General features: G+C 38.5%; 13 non-coding genes across 13 annotated transcripts; 6 read left to right on the forward strand and 7 right to left on the reverse strand.

Annotated features, from left to right (window-relative positions):
- Nucleotides 1-6,386: 6,386 nt before the first annotated feature.
- TRNAY-GUA lies at nucleotides 6,387-6,481 on the reverse strand. The gene is made up of 2 exons: nucleotides 6,445-6,481; nucleotides 6,387-6,422 (listed from the first exon to the last, which is right to left on the reverse strand). It is a non-coding gene; the product is annotated as a tRNA-Tyr (tRNA).
- Nucleotides 6,482-6,826: 345 nt separating this feature from the next.
- Nucleotides 6,827-6,899, forward strand: TRNAD-GUC. Its single transcript has one exon. It is a non-coding gene; the product is annotated as a tRNA-Asp (tRNA).
- A 1,128-nt stretch (nucleotides 6,900-8,027) lies between these two features.
- On the reverse strand, nucleotides 8,028-8,122 carry TRNAY-GUA. The gene is made up of 2 exons: nucleotides 8,086-8,122; nucleotides 8,028-8,063 (listed from the first exon to the last, which is right to left on the reverse strand). It is a non-coding gene; the product is annotated as a tRNA-Tyr (tRNA).
- Nucleotides 8,123-8,468: 346 nt separating this feature from the next.
- On the forward strand, nucleotides 8,469-8,540 carry TRNAD-GUC. The gene has a single exon. It is a non-coding gene; the product is annotated as a tRNA-Asp (tRNA).
- Nucleotides 8,541-9,689: 1,149 nt separating this feature from the next.
- Nucleotides 9,690-9,783, reverse strand: TRNAY-GUA. The gene is made up of 2 exons: nucleotides 9,747-9,783; nucleotides 9,690-9,725 (listed from the first exon to the last, which is right to left on the reverse strand). It is a non-coding gene; the product is annotated as a tRNA-Tyr (tRNA).
- Nucleotides 9,784-10,128: 345 nt separating this feature from the next.
- Nucleotides 10,129-10,199, forward strand: TRNAD-GUC. The gene has a single exon. It is a non-coding gene; the product is annotated as a tRNA-Asp (tRNA).
- Nucleotides 10,200-11,346: 1,147 nt separating this feature from the next.
- TRNAY-GUA lies at nucleotides 11,347-11,440 on the reverse strand. The gene is made up of 2 exons: nucleotides 11,404-11,440; nucleotides 11,347-11,382 (listed from the first exon to the last, which is right to left on the reverse strand). It is a non-coding gene; the product is annotated as a tRNA-Tyr (tRNA).
- A 345-nt stretch (nucleotides 11,441-11,785) lies between these two features.
- On the forward strand, nucleotides 11,786-11,857 carry TRNAD-GUC. Its single transcript has one exon. It is a non-coding gene; the product is annotated as a tRNA-Asp (tRNA).
- Nucleotides 11,858-13,001: 1,144 nt separating this feature from the next.
- On the reverse strand, nucleotides 13,002-13,095 carry TRNAY-GUA. The gene is made up of 2 exons: nucleotides 13,059-13,095; nucleotides 13,002-13,037 (listed from the first exon to the last, which is right to left on the reverse strand). It is a non-coding gene; the product is annotated as a tRNA-Tyr (tRNA).
- A 344-nt stretch (nucleotides 13,096-13,439) lies between these two features.
- On the forward strand, nucleotides 13,440-13,511 carry TRNAD-GUC. The gene has a single exon. It is a non-coding gene; the product is annotated as a tRNA-Asp (tRNA).
- A 1,145-nt stretch (nucleotides 13,512-14,656) lies between these two features.
- Nucleotides 14,657-14,751, reverse strand: TRNAY-GUA. Its single transcript has 2 exons — nucleotides 14,715-14,751; nucleotides 14,657-14,693 (listed from the first exon to the last, which is right to left on the reverse strand). It is a non-coding gene; the product is annotated as a tRNA-Tyr (tRNA).
- A 345-nt stretch (nucleotides 14,752-15,096) lies between these two features.
- TRNAD-GUC lies at nucleotides 15,097-15,168 on the forward strand. The gene has a single exon. It is a non-coding gene; the product is annotated as a tRNA-Asp (tRNA).
- Nucleotides 15,169-16,322: 1,154 nt separating this feature from the next.
- Nucleotides 16,323-16,416, reverse strand: TRNAY-GUA. The gene is made up of 2 exons: nucleotides 16,380-16,416; nucleotides 16,323-16,358 (listed from the first exon to the last, which is right to left on the reverse strand). It is a non-coding gene; the product is annotated as a tRNA-Tyr (tRNA).
- Between the last annotated feature and the right edge of the window lie 2,570 nt (nucleotides 16,417-18,986).

Consider the following 18,986-nt stretch of genomic DNA (forward strand, 5'->3'; position numbering starts at 1 on the left):
CCTCCGCTTTACCAACTGAGCTAAGGTCGGAGCTATTAACTATATTTTTGTCCGTATTGCACTCTTTTATGCCACATCGCACAATCCGACATGGCAGTTCGAATGCCACGTAGAAAAAAACTTAACGGAAAAAATTACGGTGTTAATGTTGTCCTTAATTGTTCTAAATCTTAAAGTTACAATAACTAAATTGAACAAAACGCTACAGTACAGGGACTAACAGGTACTTTGTCCGACTATGAAATGTTAGTTTCAGTTGCAATTAGATCATCACACGAACCATGGTGCCACATTTGATTGGACTTACTTAAATAGAAATTTGTGACTGTCCTGTTTTGTTGTGCGAGTCGTTGTAGTATAGTGGTGAGTATCCCTGCCTGTTACACGGAGACCCGGGTTTGATCCCCGTCAACGTTGTTTTTTTTTTTTTTAGCTCTTCAAAGGAAAAAATTAAAAAGCTTAATATATTAGAACATCAATCCAACCTGCCGGAATCAAACCAGCGACCTAAGGATTTACAATTTAGATTAGTCCAACTACAGTCCACCACTCTACCCACTGAGCTAAGGTCAGAGCTGTTAACATTATTTTGGTCCGATTTATACTCTTTTATTCCATATCGCACAATCTGACATGGCAATTCGAATGCCGCGTGGACAAACTTAACGGAAAAAATTATCGGTGTTAATATTGTCCTAAATTGTTCAAAATCTAAAAGTAAATGGACTAAATTACACGAAATAAAGGTACAATGACTAAATTGAACAAAAACGCTACACTACGGGACTTAACAGGTACTTTGTCCGACTATGAAATGCTAGTTTCAGTTGCAATTACATGGCCACACGCACCATGGTGTCACATTGGATTGGGTTTACTTAAATAGTAATATGTGACTGTCCTGTTCTGCCCGCGCGAGTCGTTGTAGTATAGTGGTGAGCAGTGCTGTAAAAATCGCGCCTCGCGCTAGGCGGGGGGAGGCCGCCGCGAGGAATGGCCTAGACCGCCTAACCGGCCGGTTCGGCGAATTTTTATTTTTTATTTTGAAAATGTCGAAAAAGTTTTGGAAGGCATAACTTTTGACTCGGTAGCTGATTTGGTCAAATTTTTTTTTCAAATCACGTATTTTTTCGAGATTTATACACCGCAAACAGCCAAAGGCGTTTGGTCCACTAATTTCTCAAAAAATGCCTCTTTAGTTCTTAATTTTAGTTTTTTATGTATTTAGATGGTTTAAACAATATTTTGAACAATTTTACAACCACTTTCGTAAATAGTTTCTAAGAAACAACTATGGAAACCTTATGTTTTATTACTAAATTTAAAAATTTTAATTTTTAATTTTATTAAAAATAAAAAAAACTTAAAAAATAAATAAAAAATCGGCGTCTAGGGGGCCCTAACGTTTTATGCAGCATTGGTGGGAGTATTCCCGCCTGTCACGCGGGGGACCTGGGTTGATCCCCGGCAACAGCATTTTTTTTAGCTCTTCAAAGGAAAAATTAAAAGCTTAATATTGTAAAAAATCAATCTGACCTGCCGGATTCAAACCAGCGACCTAAGGATTTACAACTTAGATTAATCAAACTACAGACCTCCGCTTTACCAACTGAGCTAAGGTCGGAGCTATTAACTATATTTTTGTCCGTATTGCACTCTTTTATGCCACATCGCACAATCCGACATGGCAGTTCGAATGCCACGTAGAAAAAAACTTAACGGAAAAATTACGGTGTTAATGTTGTCCTTAATTGTTCTAAATCTTAAAGTTACAATAACTAAATTGAACAAAACGCTACAGTACAGGGACTAAACAGGTACTTTGTCCGACTATGAAATGTTAGTTTCAGTTGCAATTAGATCATCACACGAACCATGGTGCCACATTTGATTGGACTTACTTAAATAGAAATTTGTGACTGTCCTGTTTTGTTGTGCGAGTCGTTGTAGTATAGTGGTGAGTATCCCTGCCTGTTACACGGGAGACCCGGGTTTGATCCCCGTCAACGGTTGTTTTTTTTTTTTAGCTCTTCAAAGGAAAAATTAAAAAGCTTAATATATTAGAACATCAATCCAACCTGCCGGAATCAAACCAGCGACCTAAGGATTTACCAATTTAGATTAGTCCAACTACAGTCCACCACTCTACCACTGAGCTAAGGTCAGTGCTGTTAACATTATTTTGGTCCGATTTATACTCTTTTATTCCATATCGCACAATCTGACATGGCAATTCGAATGCCGCGTGGACAAACTTAACGGAAAAAATTATCGGTGTTAATATTGTCCTAAATTGTTCAAATCTAAAAGTAAATGGACTAAATTACACGAAATAAAGGTACAATGACTAAATTGAACAAAACGCTACACTACGGAGACTTAACAGGTACTTTGTCCGACTATGAAATGCTAGATTCAGTTGCAATTACATGGCCACACGCACCATGGTGTCACATTGGATTGGGTTTACTTAAATAGTAATATGTGACTGTCCTGTTCTGCCGCGCGAGTCGTTGTAGTATAGTGGTGAGCAGTGCTGTAAAAATCGCGCCTCGGCGCTAGGCGGGGGGAGGCCGCCGCGAGGAATGGCCTAGACCGCCTAACCGGCCGGTTCGGCGAATTTTTATTTTTTATTTTGAAAATGTCGAAAAAGTTTTGGAAGGCATAACTTTTGACTCGGTAGTCTGATTTGGTCAAATTTTTTTTTCAAATCACGTATTTTTTCGAGATTTATACACCGCAAACAGCCAAAGGCGGTTTGGTCCACTAATTTCTCAAAAAATGCCTCTTTAGTTCTTAATTTTAGTTTTTTATGTATTTAGATGGTTTAAACAATATTTTGAACAATTTTACAACCACTTTCGTAAATAGTTTCTAAGAAACAACTATGGAAACCTTATGTTTTATTACTAAGTTTAAAAAATTTTAATTTTTAATTTTATTAAAAATAAAAAAAAACTTAAAAAAATAAATAAAAAAATCGGCGTCTAGGGGGCGCCTAACGTTTTATGCAGCATTGGTGGAGAGTATTCCCGCCTGTCACGCGGGAGACCTGGGTTCGATCCCGCAACAGCATTTTTTTTTAGCTCTTCAAAGGAAAAATTAAAAAGCTTAATATTGTAAAAAATCAATCTGACCTGCCGGATTCAAACCAGCGACCTAAGGATTTACAACTTAGATTAATCAAACTACAGACCTCCGCTTTACCAACTGAGCTAAGGTCGGAGCTATTAACTATATTTTTGTCCGTATTGCACTCTTTTATGCCACATCGCACAATCCGACATGGCAGTTCGAATGCCACGTAGAAAAAAAACTTAACGGAAAAAATTACGGTGTTAATGTTGTCCTTAATTGTTCTAAATCTTAAAGTTACAAATAACTAAATTGAACAAAACGCTACAGTACAGGGACTAAACAGGTACTTTGTCCGACTATGAAATGTTAGTTTCAGTTGCAATTAGATCATCACACGAACCATGGTGCCACATTTGATTGGACTTACTTAAATTGAAATTTGTGACTGTCCTGTTTTGTTGTGCGAGTCGTTGTAGTATAGTGGTGAGTATCCCTGCCTGTTACACGGGAGACCCGGGTTTGATCCCGTCAACGTTATTTTTTTTTTTTTTTAGCTCTTCAAAGGAAAATTAAAAAGCTTAATATATCTAGAACATCAATCCAACCTGCCGGGAATCAAACCAGCGACCTAAGGATTTACAATTTAGATTAGTCCAACTACAGTCCACCACTCTACCCACTGAGCTAAGGTCAGTGCTGTTAACATTATTTTGGTCCGATTTATACTCTTTTATTCCATATCGCACAATCTGACATGGCAATTCGAATGCCGCGTGGACAAACTTAACGGAAAAAATTATCGGTGTTAATATTGTCCTAAATTGTTCAAAATCTAAAAGTAAATGGACTAAATTACACGAAATAAAGGTACAATGACTAAATTGAACAAAACGCTACACTACGGAGACTTAACAGGTACTTTGTCCGACTATGAAATGCTAGATTCAGTTGCAATTACATGGCCACTACGCACCATGGTGTCACATTGGATTGGGTTTACTTAAATAGTAATATGTGACTGTCCTGTTCTGCCGCGCGAGTCGTTGTAGTATAGTGGTGAGCAGTGCTGTAAAAATCGCTGCCTCGGCGCTGGCGGGGGGAGGCCGCCGCGAGGAATGGCCTAGACCGCCTAACCGGCCGGTTCGGCGAATTTTTTATTTTTTATTTTGAAAATGTCGAAAAAGTTTTGGAAGGCATAACTTTTGACTCGGTTTGTCTGATTGGTTCAAATTTTTTTTTCAAATCGCGTATTTTTTCCGAGATCTATAACACCGCAAACAGCCACAGGCGGTTTGGTCCACTAATTTCTCAAAAAAATGCCTCTTTAGTTCTTAATTTTAGTTTTTTATGTATTTAGATGGTTTAAACCAATATTTTGAACAATTTTACAACCACTTTCGTAAATAGTTTCTAAGAAACAACTATGGAAACCTTATGTTTTATTACTAAATTTAAAAAATTTTAATTTTTAATTTATTAAAAATAAAAAAAAATAAATAAATAAATAAAAAATCGGGCCCCCCATGGCCGGCCTAAACGTTTTATGCAGCATTGGTGGTGAGTATTCCCGCCTGTCACGCGGGAGACCTGGGTTCGATCCCCGGCAACAGCGTTTTTTTTAGCTCTTCAAAGGAAAATTAAAACGCTTAATATTGTAAAAAATCAATCCGACTGCCGATTCGAACCAGCGACCTAAGGATTTCCAACTTAGATTAATCAAACTACAGTCCTCCGCTCTACCAACTGAGCTAAGGTCGGAGCTATTAACTATATTTTTGTCCGTATTGCACTCTTTATGCCACATCGCACAATCCGACATGGCAGTTCGAATGCCACGTAGAAAAAAACTTAACGGAAAAAATTACGGGTGTTAATGTTGTCCTTAATTGTTCTAAATCTTAAAGTACCCGGGGACTAGATTACACAAAATAAACGTACAATAACTAAATTGAACAAAACGCTACAGTACAGGGACTAAACAGGTACTATTGTCCGACTATGAAATGTTAGTTTCAGTTGCAATTAGATCGCCACACCGAACCATGGTGCCCACATTTGATTGGACTTTACTTAAATAGAAATTTGTGACTGTCCTGTTCTGTTGCGCGAGTCGTTGTAGTATAGTGGTGAGTATCCCCCGCCTGTCACGCGAGAGACTCCGGGTTCGATCCCCCGGCAACGGCTGTCTTTTTTTTTTTTTTAGCTCTTCAAAGGAAAAATTAAAAAGCTTAATATATTAGAACATCAATCCCAACCTGCCGGAATCAAACCAGCGACCTTAAGGATTTTCCAATTTAGATTAGTCCAACTACAGTCCACCACTCTAACCACTGAGCTAAGGTCAGAGCTGTTAACATTATTTTGGTCCGATTTATACTCTTTTATTCCATATCGCACAATCTGACATGGCAGTTCGAATGCCGCGTGGACAAACTTAACGGAAAAAATTATCGGTGTTAATATTGTCCTTAATTGTTCAAAATCTTAAAGTAAATGGACTAAATTACACGAAATAAAGGTACAATGACTAAATTGAACAAAACGCTACACTACGGGACTTAACAGGTACTTTGTCCGACTATGAAATGCATAGTTTCAGTTGCAATTACATGGCCACACGCACCATGGTGTCACATTGGATTGGGTTTACTTAAATAGTAATATGTGACTGTCCTGTTCTGCGCGCGAGTCGTTGTAGTATAGTGGTGAGCAGTGCTGTAAAAATCGCGCCTCGGCGCTTGGCGGGGGGAGCCGCCGCGAGGAATGGCCTAGACCGCCTAACCGGCCGGTTCGGCGAATTTTTATTTTTTATTTTGAAAATGTCGAAAAAGTTTTGGAAGGCATAACTTTTGACTCGGTTGTCTGATTTGGTCAAATTTTTTTTTCAAATCGCGTATTTTTTCGAGATCTATACACCGCAAACAGCCAAAGGCGGTTTGGTCCACTAATTTCTCAAAAAATGCCTCTTTAGTTCTTAATTTTAGTTTTTTATGTATTTAGATGGTTTAAACAATATTTTGAACAATTTTACAACCACTTTCGTAAATAGTTTCTAAGAAACAACTATGGAAACCTTATGTTTTATTACTAAATTTAAAAAATTTTAATTTTTAATTTTATTAAAAATAAAAAAAAACTAAAAAAAAATAAATCAAAAAATCGGCGCCTAGCCGCCTAACGTTTTATGCAGCATTGGTGGTGAGTATTCCCGCCTGTCACGCGGGAGACCTGGGTTCGATCCCGGCAACAGCGTTTTTTTTTAGCTCTTCAAAGGAAAAATTAAAAAGCTTAATATTGTAAAAAATCAATCCGACCTGCCGGATTCGAACCAGCGACCTAAGGATTTCCAACTTTAGATTAATCAAACTACAGTCCTCCGCTCTACCAACTGAGCTAAGGTCGAGCTATTAACTATATTTTTGTCCGTATTGCACTCTTTTATGCCACATCGCACAATCCGACATGGCAGTTCGAATGCCACGTAGAAAAAAACTTAACGGAAAAAATTATCGGTGTTAATGTTGTCCTTAATTGTTCTAATTCTTAAAGTACCGGGACTAGATTACACAAAATAAACGTACAATAACTAAATTGAACAAAACGCTACAGTACAGGGACTAAACAGGTACTTTGTCCGACTATGAAATGTTAGTTTCAGTTGCAATTAGATCGCCACACGAACCATCGGTGCCACATTTGATTGGACTTACTTAAATAGAAATTTGTGACTGTCCTGTTTGCTGCGCGAGTCGTTGTAGTATAGTGGTGAGTATCCCCGCCTGTCACGCGGGAGACCTCGGGTTCGATCCCCGGCAACGGCGTCTTTTTTTTTTTTTTAGCTCTTCAAAGGAAAAATTAAAAAGCTTAATATATTAGAACATCAATCCAACCTGCCGGAATCAAACCAGCGACCTAAGGATTTCCAATTTAGATTAGTCCAACTACAGTCCACCACTCTACCAACTGAGCTAAGGTCAGAGCTGTTAACATTATTTTGGTCCGATTTATACTCTTTTATTCCATATCGCACAATCTGACATGGCAGTTCGAATGCCGCGTGGACAAACTTAACGGAAAAAATTATCGGTGTTAATATTGTCCTTAATTGTTCAAAATCTTAAAGTAAATGGACTAAATTACACGAAATAAAGGTACAATGACTAAATTGAACAAAACGCTACACTACGGGGACCTAACAGGTACTTTGTCCGACTATGAAATGCATAGTTTCAGTTGCAATTACATGGCCACACGCACCATGGTGTCACATTGGATTGGGTTTACTTAAATAGTAATATGTGACTGTCCTGTTCTGCCGCGCGAGTCGTTGTAGTATAGTGGTGAGCAGTGCTGTAAAAATCGCGCCTGGCGCTTGGCGGGGGGAGGCCGCCGCGAGGAATGGCCTAGACCGCCTAACCGGCCGGTTCGGCGAATTTTTATTTTTTATTTTGAAAATGTCGAAAAAGTTTTGGAAGGCATAACTTTTGACTCGGTTGTCTGATTTGGTCAAATTTTTTTTTCAAATCGCGTATTTTTTCGAGATCTATACACCGCAAACAGCCAAAGGCGGTTTGGTCCACTAATTTCTCAAAAAAATGCCTCTTTAGTTCTTAATTTTAGTTTTTTATGTATTTAGATGGTTTAAACAATATTTGAACAATTTTACAACCACTTTCGTAAATAGTTTCTAAGAAACAACTATGGAAACCTTATGTTTTATTACTAAATTTAAAAAATTTTAATTTTTAATTTTATTAAAAATAAAAAAAAACTAAAAAAAATAAATAAAAAATCGGCGCCTAGCGCCTAGCGCCTAACGTTTTATGCAGCATTGGTGGTGAGTATTCCCGCCTGTCACGCGGGAGACCTGGGTTCGATCCCCGGCAACAGCGTTTTTTTTTTAGCTCTTCAAAGGAAAAATTAAAAAGCTTAATATTGTAAAAAATCAATCCGACCTGCCGGATTCGAACCAGCGACCTAAGGATTTCCAACTTTAGATTAATCAAACTACAGTCCTCCGCTCTACCAACTGAGCTAAGGTCGGAGCTATTAACTATATTTTTGTCCGTATTGCACTCTTTTATGCCACATCGCACAATCCGACATGGCAGTTCGAATGCCACGTAGAAAAAAACTTAACGGAAAAAATTATCGGTGTTAATGTTGTCCTTAATTGTTCTAAATCTTAAAGTACCGGGACTAGATTACACAAAATAAACGTACAATAACTAAATTGAACAAAACGCTACAGTACAGGGACTAAACAGGTACTTTGTCCGACTATGAAATGTTAGTTTCAGTTGCAATTAGATCGCCACACGAACCATGGTGCCACATTTGATTGGACTTACTTAAATAGAAATTTGTGACTGTCCTGTTCTGCTGCGCGAGTCGTTGTAGTATAGTGGTGAGTATCCCCGCCTGTCACGCGGGAGACCCGGGTTCGATCCCCGGCAACGGCGTCTTTTTTTTTTTTTTTTAGCTCTTCAAAGGAAAAATTAAAAGCTTAATATATTAGAACATCAATCCAACCTGCCGGAATCAAACCAGCGACCTAAGGATTTCCAATTTAGATTAGTCCAACTACAGTCCACCACTCTACCAACTGAGCTAAGGTCAGAGCTGTTAACATTATTTTGGTCCGATTTATACTCTTTTATGCCATATCGCACAATCTGACATGGCAGTTCGAATGCCGCGTGGACAAACTTAACGGAAAAAATTATCGGTGTTAATATTGTCCTTAATTGTTCAAAATCTTAAAGTAAATGGACTAAATTACACGAAATAAAGGTACAATGACTAAATTGAACAAAACGCTACACTACGGGGACCTAACAGGTACTTTGTCCGACTATGAAATGCTAGTTTCAGTTGCAATTACATGGCCACACGCACCATGGTGTCACATTGGATTGGGTTTACTTAAATAGTAATATGTGACTGTCCTGTTACTGCCGCGCGAGTCGTTGTAGTATAGTGGTGAGCAGTGCTGTAAAAATCGCGCCTAGGCGCTGGCGGGGGGAGGCCGCCGCGAGGAATGGCCTAGACCGCCTAACCGGCCGGTTCGGGCGAATTTTTATTTTTTATTTTGAAAATGTCGAAAAAGTTTTGGAAGGCATAACTTTTGACTCGGTTGTCTGATTTGGTCAAATTTTTTTTTCAAATCGCGTATTTTTTCGAGATCTATACACCGCAAACAGCCAAAGGCGGTTTGGTCCACTAATTTCTCAAAAAAATGCCTCTTTAGTTCTTAATTTTAGTTTTTTATGTATTTAGATGGTTTAAACAATATTTTGAACAATTTTACCAACCACTTTCGTAAATAGTTTCTAAGAAACAACTATGGAAACCTTATGTTTTATTACTAAATTTAAAAAAATTTTAATTTTTAATTTTATTAAAAATAAAAAAAAAACTATAATAATAAATAAAAAAATCGGCGCCTAGGCGCCCCTAGCCGCCTAGGGGCGCCTAACGTTTTATGCAGCATTGGTGGTGAGTATTCCCGCCTGTCACTGCGGGAGACCTGGGTTCAATCCCCGGCAACAGCGTTTTTTTTTTAGCTCTTCAAAGGAAAAATTAAAATGCTTAATATTGTAAAAAATCAATCCGACCTGCCGGATTCGAACCAGCGACCTAAGGATTTCCAACTTAGATTAATCAAACTACAGTCCTCCGCTCTACCAACTGAGCTAAGGTCGGAGCTATTAACTATATTTTTGTCCGTATTGCACTCTTTTATGCCACATCGCACAATCCGACATGGCAGTTCGAATGCCACGTAGAAAAAAACTTAACGGAAAAAATTATGGTGTTAATGTTGTCCTTAATTGTTCTAAATCTTAAAGTACCGGGACTAGATTACACAAAATAAACGTACAATAACTAAATTGAACAAAACGCTACAGTACAGGGACTAAACAGGTACTTTGTCCGACTATGAAATGTTAGTTTCAATTGCAATTAGATCGCCACACGAACCATGGTGCCACATTTGATTGGACTTACTTAAATAGAAATTTGTGACAGTCCTGTTCTGCTGCGCGAGTCGTTGTAGTATAGTGGTGAGTATCCCCGCCTGTCACGCGGGAGACCCGGGTTCGATCCCCGCAACGGCGTCTTTTTTTTTTTTTTAGCTCTTCAAAGGAAAAATTAAAAAGCTTAATATATTAGAACATCAATCCAACCTGCCGGAATCAAACCAGCGACTTAAGGATTTCCAATTTAGATTAGTCCAACTACAGTCCACCACTCTACCAACTGAGCTAAGGTCTGAGCTGTTAACATTATTTTTGGTCCGATTTATACTCTTTTATGCCATATCGCACAATCTGACATGGCAGTTCGAATGCCGCGTTGACAAACTTAACGGAAAAAATTATCGGTGTTAATATTGTCCTTAATTGTTCAAAATCTTAAAGTAAAAGGACTAAATTACACGAAATAAAGGTACAATGACTAAATTGAACAAAACGCTACACTACGGGGACCTAACAGGTACTTTGTCCGACTTATGAAATGCTAGTTTCAGTTGCAATTACATGGCCACACGCACCATGGTGTCACATTGGATTGGGTTTACTTAAATAGTAATATGTGACTGTCCTGTTACTGCCGCGCGAATCGTTGTAGTATAGTGGTGAGCAGTGCTGCAAAAATCGCGCCTAGGCGCTGGGCGGGGGGAGGCCGCCGCGAGGAATGGCCTAGACCGCCTAACCGGCCGGTTCGGCGAATTTTTTTTTTTTTTTGAAAATGTCGAAAAAGTTTTGGAAGGCATAACTTTTGACTCGGTTGTCTGATTTGGTCAAATTTTTTTTTCAAATCGCGTATTTTTTCGAGATCTATACACCGCAAACAGCCAAAGGCGGTTTGGTCCACTAATTTCTCAAAAAAATGCCTCTTTAGTTCTTAATTTTAGTTTTTTATGTATTTAGATGGTTTAAACAATATTTTGAACAATTTTACCAACCACTTTCGTAAATAGTTTCTAAGAAACAACTATGGAAACCTTATGTTTTATTACTAAATTTAAAAAATTTAATTTTTAATTTTATTAAAAATAAAAAAAAAACTATAATAATAAATAAAAAAATCGGCGCCTAGGCGCCCCCTAGCCGCCTAGGGGGCGCCTAACGTTTTATGCAGCATTGGTGGTGAGTATTCCCGCCTGTCACTCGGGAGACCTGGGTTCAATCCCCAGCAACAGCGTTTTTTTTTTAGCTCTTCAAAGGAAAAATTAAAATGCTTAATATTGTAAAAAATCAATCCGACCTGCCGGATTCGAACCAGCGACCTAAGGATTTCCAACTTAGATTAATCAAACTACAGTCCTCCGCTCTACCAACTGAGCTAAGGTCGGAGCTATTAACTATATTTTTGTCCGTATTGCACTCTTTTATGCCACATCGCACAATCCGACATGGCAGTTCGAATGCCACGTAGAAAAAAACTTAACGGAAAAAATTATGGTGTTAATGTTGTCCTTAATTGTTCTAAATCTTAAAGTACCGGGACTAGATTACACAAAATAAACGTACAATAACTAAATTGAACAAAACGCTACAGTACAGGGACTAAACAGGTACTTTGTCCGACTATGAAATGTTAGTTTCAATTGCAATTAGATCGCCACACGAACCATGGTGCCACATTTGATTGGACTTACTTAAATAGAAATTTGTGACAGTCCTGTTCTGCCGCGCGAGTCGTTGTAGTATAGTGGTGAGTATCCCCGCCTGTCACGCGGGAGACCCGGGTTCGATCCCCGGCAACGGCGTCTTTTTTTTTTTTTTAGCTCTTCAAAGGAAAAATTAAAAAGCTTAATATATTAGAACATCAATCCAACCTGCCGGAATCAAACCAGCGACTTAAGGATTTCCAATTTAGATTAGTCCAACTACAGTCCACCACTCTACCAACTGAGCTAAGGTCTGAGCTGTTAACATTATTTTTGTCCGATTTATACTCTTTTATGCCATATCGCACAATCTGACATGGCAGTTCGAATGCCGCGTTGACAAACTTAACGGAAAAAATTTTCGGTGTTAATATTGTCCTTAATTGTTCAAAATCTTAAAGTAAAAGGACTAAATTACACGAAATAAAGGTACAATGACTAAATTGAACAAAACGCTACACTACGGGGACCTAACAGGTACTTTGTCCGACTATGAAATGCTAGTTTCAGTTGCAATTACATGGCCACACGCACCATGGTGTCACATTGGATTGGGTTTACTTAAATAGTAATATGTGACTGTCCTGTACTGCCGCGCGAATCGTTGTAGTATAGTGGTGAGCAGTGCTGCAAAAATCGCGCCTAGGCGCTGGGCGGGGGGAGGCCGCCGCGAGGAATGGCCTAGACCGCCTAACCGGCCGGTTCGGGGAATTTTTTTTTTTTTTTTGAAAATGTCGAAAAAGTTTTGGAAGGCATAACTTTTGACTCGGTTGTCTGATTTGGTCAAATTTTTTTTTCAAATCGCGTATTTTTTCGAGATCTATACACCGCAAACAGCCAAAGGCGGTTTGGTCCACTAATTTCTCAAAAAAATGCCTCTTTAGTTCTTAATTTTAGTTTTTTATGTATTTAGATGGTTTAAACAATATTTTGAACAATTTTACCACCACTTTCGTAAATAGTTTCTAAGAAACAACTATGGAAACCTTATGTTTTATTACTAAATTTAAAAAATTTAATTTTTAATTTTATTAAAAATAAAAAAAAAACTATAATAATAAATAAAAAAATCGGCGCCTAGGCGCCCCCTAGCCGCCTAGGGGGCGCCTAACGTTTTATGCAGCATTGGTGGTGAGTATTCCCGCCTGTCACTCGGGAGACCTGGGTTCAATCCCCAGCAACAGCGTTTTTTTTTTAGCTCTTCAAAGGAAAAATTAAAATGCTTAATATTGTAAAAAATCAATCCGACCTGCCGGATTCGAACCAGCGACCTAAGGATTTCCAACTTAGATTAATCAAACTACAGTCCTCCGCTCTACCAACTGAGCTAAGGTCGGAGCTATTAACTATATTTTTGTCCGTATTGCACTCTTTTATGCCACATCGCACAATCCGACATGGCAGTTCGAATGCCACGTAGAAAAAAACTTAACGGAAAAAATTATGGTGTTAATGTTGTCCTTAATTGTTCTAAATCTTAAAGTACCGGGACTAGATTACACAAAATAAACGTACAATAACTAAATTGAACAAAACGCTACAGTACAGGGACTAAACAGGTACTTTGTCCGACTATGAAATGTTAGTTTCAATTGCAATTAGATCGCCACACGAACCATGGTGCCACATTTGATTGGACTTACTTAAATAGAAATTTGTGACAGTCCTGTTCTGCGCGCGAGTCGTTGTAGTATAGTGGTGAGTATCCCCGCCTGTCACGCGGGAGACCCGGGTTCGATCCCCGGCAACGGCGTCTTTTTTTTTTTTTTTTAGCTCTTCAAAGGAAAAATTAAAAAGCTTAATATATTAGAACATCAATCCAACCTGCCGGAATCAAACCAGCGACTTAAGGATTTCCAATTTAGATTAGTCCAACTACAGTCCACCACTCTACCAACTGAGCTAAGGTCTGAGCTGTTAACATTATTTTTGTCCGATTTATACTCTTTTATGCCATATCGCACAATCTGACATGGCAGTTCGAATGCCGCGTTGACAAACTTAACGGAAAAAATTTTCGGTGTTAATATTGTCCTTAATTGTTCAAAATCTTAAAGTAAAAGGACTAAATTACACGAAATAAAGGTACAATGACTAAATTGAACAAAACGCTACACTACGGGGACCTAACAGGTACTTTGTCCGATTATGAAATGCTAGTTTCAGTTGCAATTACATGGCCACACGCACCATGGTGTCACATTGGATTGGGTTTACTTAAATAGTAATATGTGACAGTCCTGTACTGCCGCGCGAATCGTTGTAGTATAGTGGTGAGCAGTGCTGCAAAAATCGCGCCTAGGCGCTGGGCGGGGGGAGGCCGCCGCGAGGAATGGCCTAGACCGCCTAACCGGCCGGTTCGGGGAATTTTTTTTTTTTTTTTGAAAATGTCGAAAAAGTTTTGGAGGGCATAACTTTTGACTCGGTTGTCTGATTTGGTCAAATTTTTTTTTCAAATCGCGTATTTTTTCGAGATCTATACACCGCAAACAGCCAAAGGCGGTTTGGTCCACTAATTTCTCAAAAAAATGCCTCTTTAGTTCTTAATTTTAGTTTTTTATGTATTTAGATGGTTTAAACAATATTTTGAACAATTTTACCACCACTTTCGTAAATAGTTTCTAAGAAACAACTATGGAAACCTTATGTTTTATTACTAAATTTAAAAAAATTTAATTTTTAATTTTATTAAAAATAAAAAAAAACTATAATAATAAATAAAAAAATCGGCGCCTAGGCGCCCCTAGCCGCCTAGGGGGCGCCTAACGTTTTATGCAGCATTGGTGGTGAGTATTCCCGCCTGTCACTCGGGAGACCTGGGTTCAATCCCCAGCAACAGCGTTTTTTTTTTAGCTCTTCAAAGGAAAAATTAAAATGCTTAATATTGTAAAAAATCAATCCGACCTGCCGGATTCGAAACCAGCGACCTAAGGATTTCCAACTTAGATTAATCAAACTACAGTCCTCCGCTCTACCAACTGAGCTAAGGTCGGAGCTATTAACTATATTTTTGTCCGTATTGCACTCTTTTATGCCACATCGCACAATCCGACATGGCAGTTCGAATGCCACGTAGAAAAAAACTTAACGGAAAAAATTATGGTGTTAATGTTGTCCTTAATTGTTCTAAATCTTAAAGTACCGGGACTAGATTACACAAAATAAACGTACAATAACTAAATTGAACAAAACGCTACAGTACAGGGACTAAACAGGTACTTTGTCCGACTATGAAATGTTAGTTTCAATTGCAATTAGATCGCCACACGAACCATGGTGCCACATTTGATTGGACTTACTTAAATAGAAATTTGTGACAGTCCTGTTCTGCCGCGCGAGTCGTTGTAGTATAGTGGTGAGTATCCCCGCCTGTCACGCGGGAGACCCGGGTTCGATCCCCGGCAACGGCGTCTTTTTTTTTTTTTTTTTTTAGCTCTTCAAAGGAAAAATTAAAAAGCTTAATATATTAGAACATCAATCCAACCTGCCGGAATCAAACCAGCGACTTAAGGATTTCCAATTTAGATTAGTCCAACTACAGTCCACCACTCTACCAACTGAGCTAAGGTCTGAGCTGTTAACATTATTTTTGTCCGATTTATACTCTTTTATGCCATATCGCACAATCTGACATGGCAGTTCGAATGCCGCGTTGACAAACTTAACGGAAAAAATTTTCGGTGTTAATATTGTCCTTAATTGTTCAAAATCTTAAAGTAAAAGGACTAAATTACACGAAATAAAGGTACAATGACTAAATTGAACAAAACGCTACACTACGGGGACCTAACAGGTACTTTGTCCGATTATGAAATGCTAGTTTCAGTTGCAATTACATGGCCACACGCACCATGGTGTCACATTGGATTGGGTTTACTTAAATAGTAATATGTGACAGTCCTGTACTGCCGCGCGAATCGTTGTAGTATAGTGGTGAGCAGTGCTGCAAAAATCGCGCCTAGGCGCTTGGCGGGGGGAGGCCGCCGCGAGGAATGGCCTAGACCGCCTAACCGGCCGGTTCGGGGAATTTTTTTTTTTTTTTTTGAAAATGTCGAAAAAGTTTTGGAGGCATAACTTTTGACTCGGTTGTCTGATTTGGTCAAATTTTTTTTTCAAATCGCGTATTTTTTCGAGATCTATACACCGCAAACAGCCAAAGGCGGTTTGGTCCACTAATTTCTCAAAAAAATGCCTCTTTAGTTCTTAATTTTAGTTTTTTATGTATTTAGATGGTTTAAACAATATTTTGAACAATTTTACCAACCACTTTCGTAAATAGTTTCTAAGAAACAACTATGGAAACCTTATGTTTTATTACTAAATTTAAAAAAATTTAATTTTTAATTTTATTAAAAATAAAAAAAAAACTATAATAATAAATAAAAAAATCGGCGCCTAGGCGCCCCCTAGCCGCCTAGGGGGCGCCTAACGTTTTATGCAGCATTGGTGGTGAGTATTCCCGCCTGTCACTCGGGAGACCTGGGTTCAATCCCCAGGCAACAGCGTTTTTTTTTTTAGCTCTTCAAAGGAAAAATTAAAAATGCTTAATATTGTAAAAAATCAATCCGACCTGCCAGATTCGAACCAGCGACCTAAGGATTTCCAACTTAGATTAATCAAACTACAGTCCTCCGCTCTACCAACTGAGCTAAGGTCGGAGCTATTAACTATATTTTTGTCCGTATTGCACTCTTTTATGCCACATCGCACAATCCGACATGGCAGTTCGAATGCCACGTAGAAAAAAACTTAACGGGAAAAAATTATGGTGTTAATGTTGTCCTTAATTGTTCTAAATCTTAAAGTACCGGGACTAGATTACACAAAATAAACGTACAATAACTAAATTGACAAAACGCTAAACAGGGACTACTTTGTCCGACTATGAAATGTTAGTTTCAGTTGCAATTAGATCGCCACACGAACCATGGTGCCACATTTGATTGGACTTACTTAAATAGAAATTTGTGACTGTCCTGTTTGTTGTGCGAGTCGTTGTGTATAGTGGTGAGTATCCCGCCTGTCACGGGAGACCCGGTTCATCCCGCAACGGCGTCTTTTTTTTTTTTTTAGCTCTTCAAAGAAAATTAAAATTCTTAATATCAGAACATCAACCTGCCGGAATCAAACCAGCGACCTAAGGATTTCCAATTTAGATTAGTCCAACTACAGTCCACCACTCTACCACTGAGCTAAGGTCAGAGCTGTTAACATTATTTTGTCGATTTATACTCTTTTATTCCATATCGCACAATCTGACATGGCAGTTCGAATGCCGCGTGGACAAACTTAACGGAAAAAATTATCGGTGTTAATATTGTCCTTAATTGTTCAAAATCTTAAAGTAAATGGACTAAATTACACGAAATAAAGGTACAATGACTAAATTGAACAAAACGCTACACTACGGGACTAACAGGTACTTTTGTCCGACTATGAAATGCTAGTTTCAGTTGCAATTACATGGCCACACGCACCATGGTGTCACATTGGATTGGGTTACTTAAATAGTAATATGTGACTGTCCTGTTCTGCCGCGCGAGTCGTTGTAGTATAGTGGTGAGCAGTGCTGTAAAAATCGCGCCTCGGCGCTTGGGGGGAGGCGCCGCGAGGAATGGCCTAGACCGCCTAACCGGCCGGTTCGGCGAATTTTTATTTTTTATTTTGAAAATGTCGAAAAAGTTTTGGAAGGCATAACTTTTGACTCGGTTGTCTGATTTGGTCAATTTTTTTTTCAAATCGCGTATTTTTTCGCGACCTAAGGATTTCCAATTTAGATTAGTCCAACTACAGTCCACCACTCTACCACTGAGCTAAGGTCAGAGCTGTTAACATTATTTTTGTCCGATTTATACTCTTTTATGCCATATCGCACAATCTGACATGGCAGTTCGAATGCCGCGTGGACAAACTTAACGGAAAAAATTATCGGTGTTAATATTGTCCTTAATTGTTCAAAATCTTAAAGTAAATGGACTAAATTACACGAAATAAAGGTACAATGACTAAATTGAACAAAACGCTACACTACGGGGACCTAACAGGTACTTTGTCCGACTATGAAATGCTAGTTTCAGTTGCAATTACATGGCCACACGCACCATGGTGTCACATTGGATTGGGTTTACTTAAATAGTAATATGTGACTGTCCTGTTCTGCCGCGCGAGTCGTTGTAGTATAGTGGTGAGCAGTGCTGCAAAAATCGCGCCTCGGCGCTGGCGGGGGGAGGCCGCCGCGAGGAATGGCCTAGACCGCCTAACCGGCCGGTTCGGCGAATTTTTTTTTTTTTTTTGAAAATGTCGAAAAAGTTTTGGAAGGCATAACTTTTGACTCGGTTGTCTGATTTGGTCAAATTTTTTTTTCAAATCGCGTATTTTTTCGAGATCTATACACCGCAAACAGCCAAAGGCGGTTTGGTCCACTAATTTCTCAAAAAATGCCTCTTTAGTTCTTAATTTTAGTTTTTTATGTATTTAGATGGTTTAAACAAATATTTTGAACAATTTTACAACCACTTTCGTAAATAGTTTCTAAGAAACAACTATGGAAACCTTATGTTTTATTACTAAATTTAAAAAATTTTAATTTTTAATTTTATTAAAAATAAAAAAAAACTTAAAAAATAAATAAAAAAATCGGCGCTAGGGGCGCCTAACGTTTTATGCAGCATTGGTGGTGAGTATTCCCGCCTGTCACGCGGGAGACCTGGGTTCGATCCCGGCAACAGCGTTTTTTTTAGCTCTTCAAAGGAAAAATTAAAAAGCTTAATATTGTAAAAAATCAATCCGACCTGCCGGATTCAACCAGCGACCTAAGGATTTCCAACTTAGATTAATCAAATACAGTCCTCCGCTCTACCAACTGAGCTAAGGTCGGAGCTATTAACTATATTTTTGTCCGTATTGCACTCTTTTATGCCACATCGCACAATCCGACATGGCAGTTCGAATGCCACGTAGAAAAAAACTTAACGGAAAAAATTATCGGTGTTAATGTTGTCCTTAATTGTTCTAAATCTTAAAGTTACAATAACTAAATTGAACAAAACGCTACAGTACAGGGACTAAACAGGTACTTTGTCCGACTATGAAATGTTAGTTTCAGTTGCAATTAGATCGCACACGAACCATGGTGCCACATTTGATTGGACTTACTTAAATAGAAATTTGTGACTGTCCTGTTTTGTTGTGCGAGTCGTTGTAGTATAGTGGTGAGTATCCCGCCTGT

Source organism: Ipomoea nil, unplaced genomic scaffold (assembly GCF_001879475.1).
Source record: "Ipomoea nil cultivar Tokyo-kokei standard unplaced genomic scaffold, Asagao_1.1 scaffold0762, whole genome shotgun sequence".
Lineage (NCBI taxonomy): Eukaryota > Viridiplantae > Streptophyta > Magnoliopsida > Solanales > Convolvulaceae > Ipomoea > Ipomoea nil.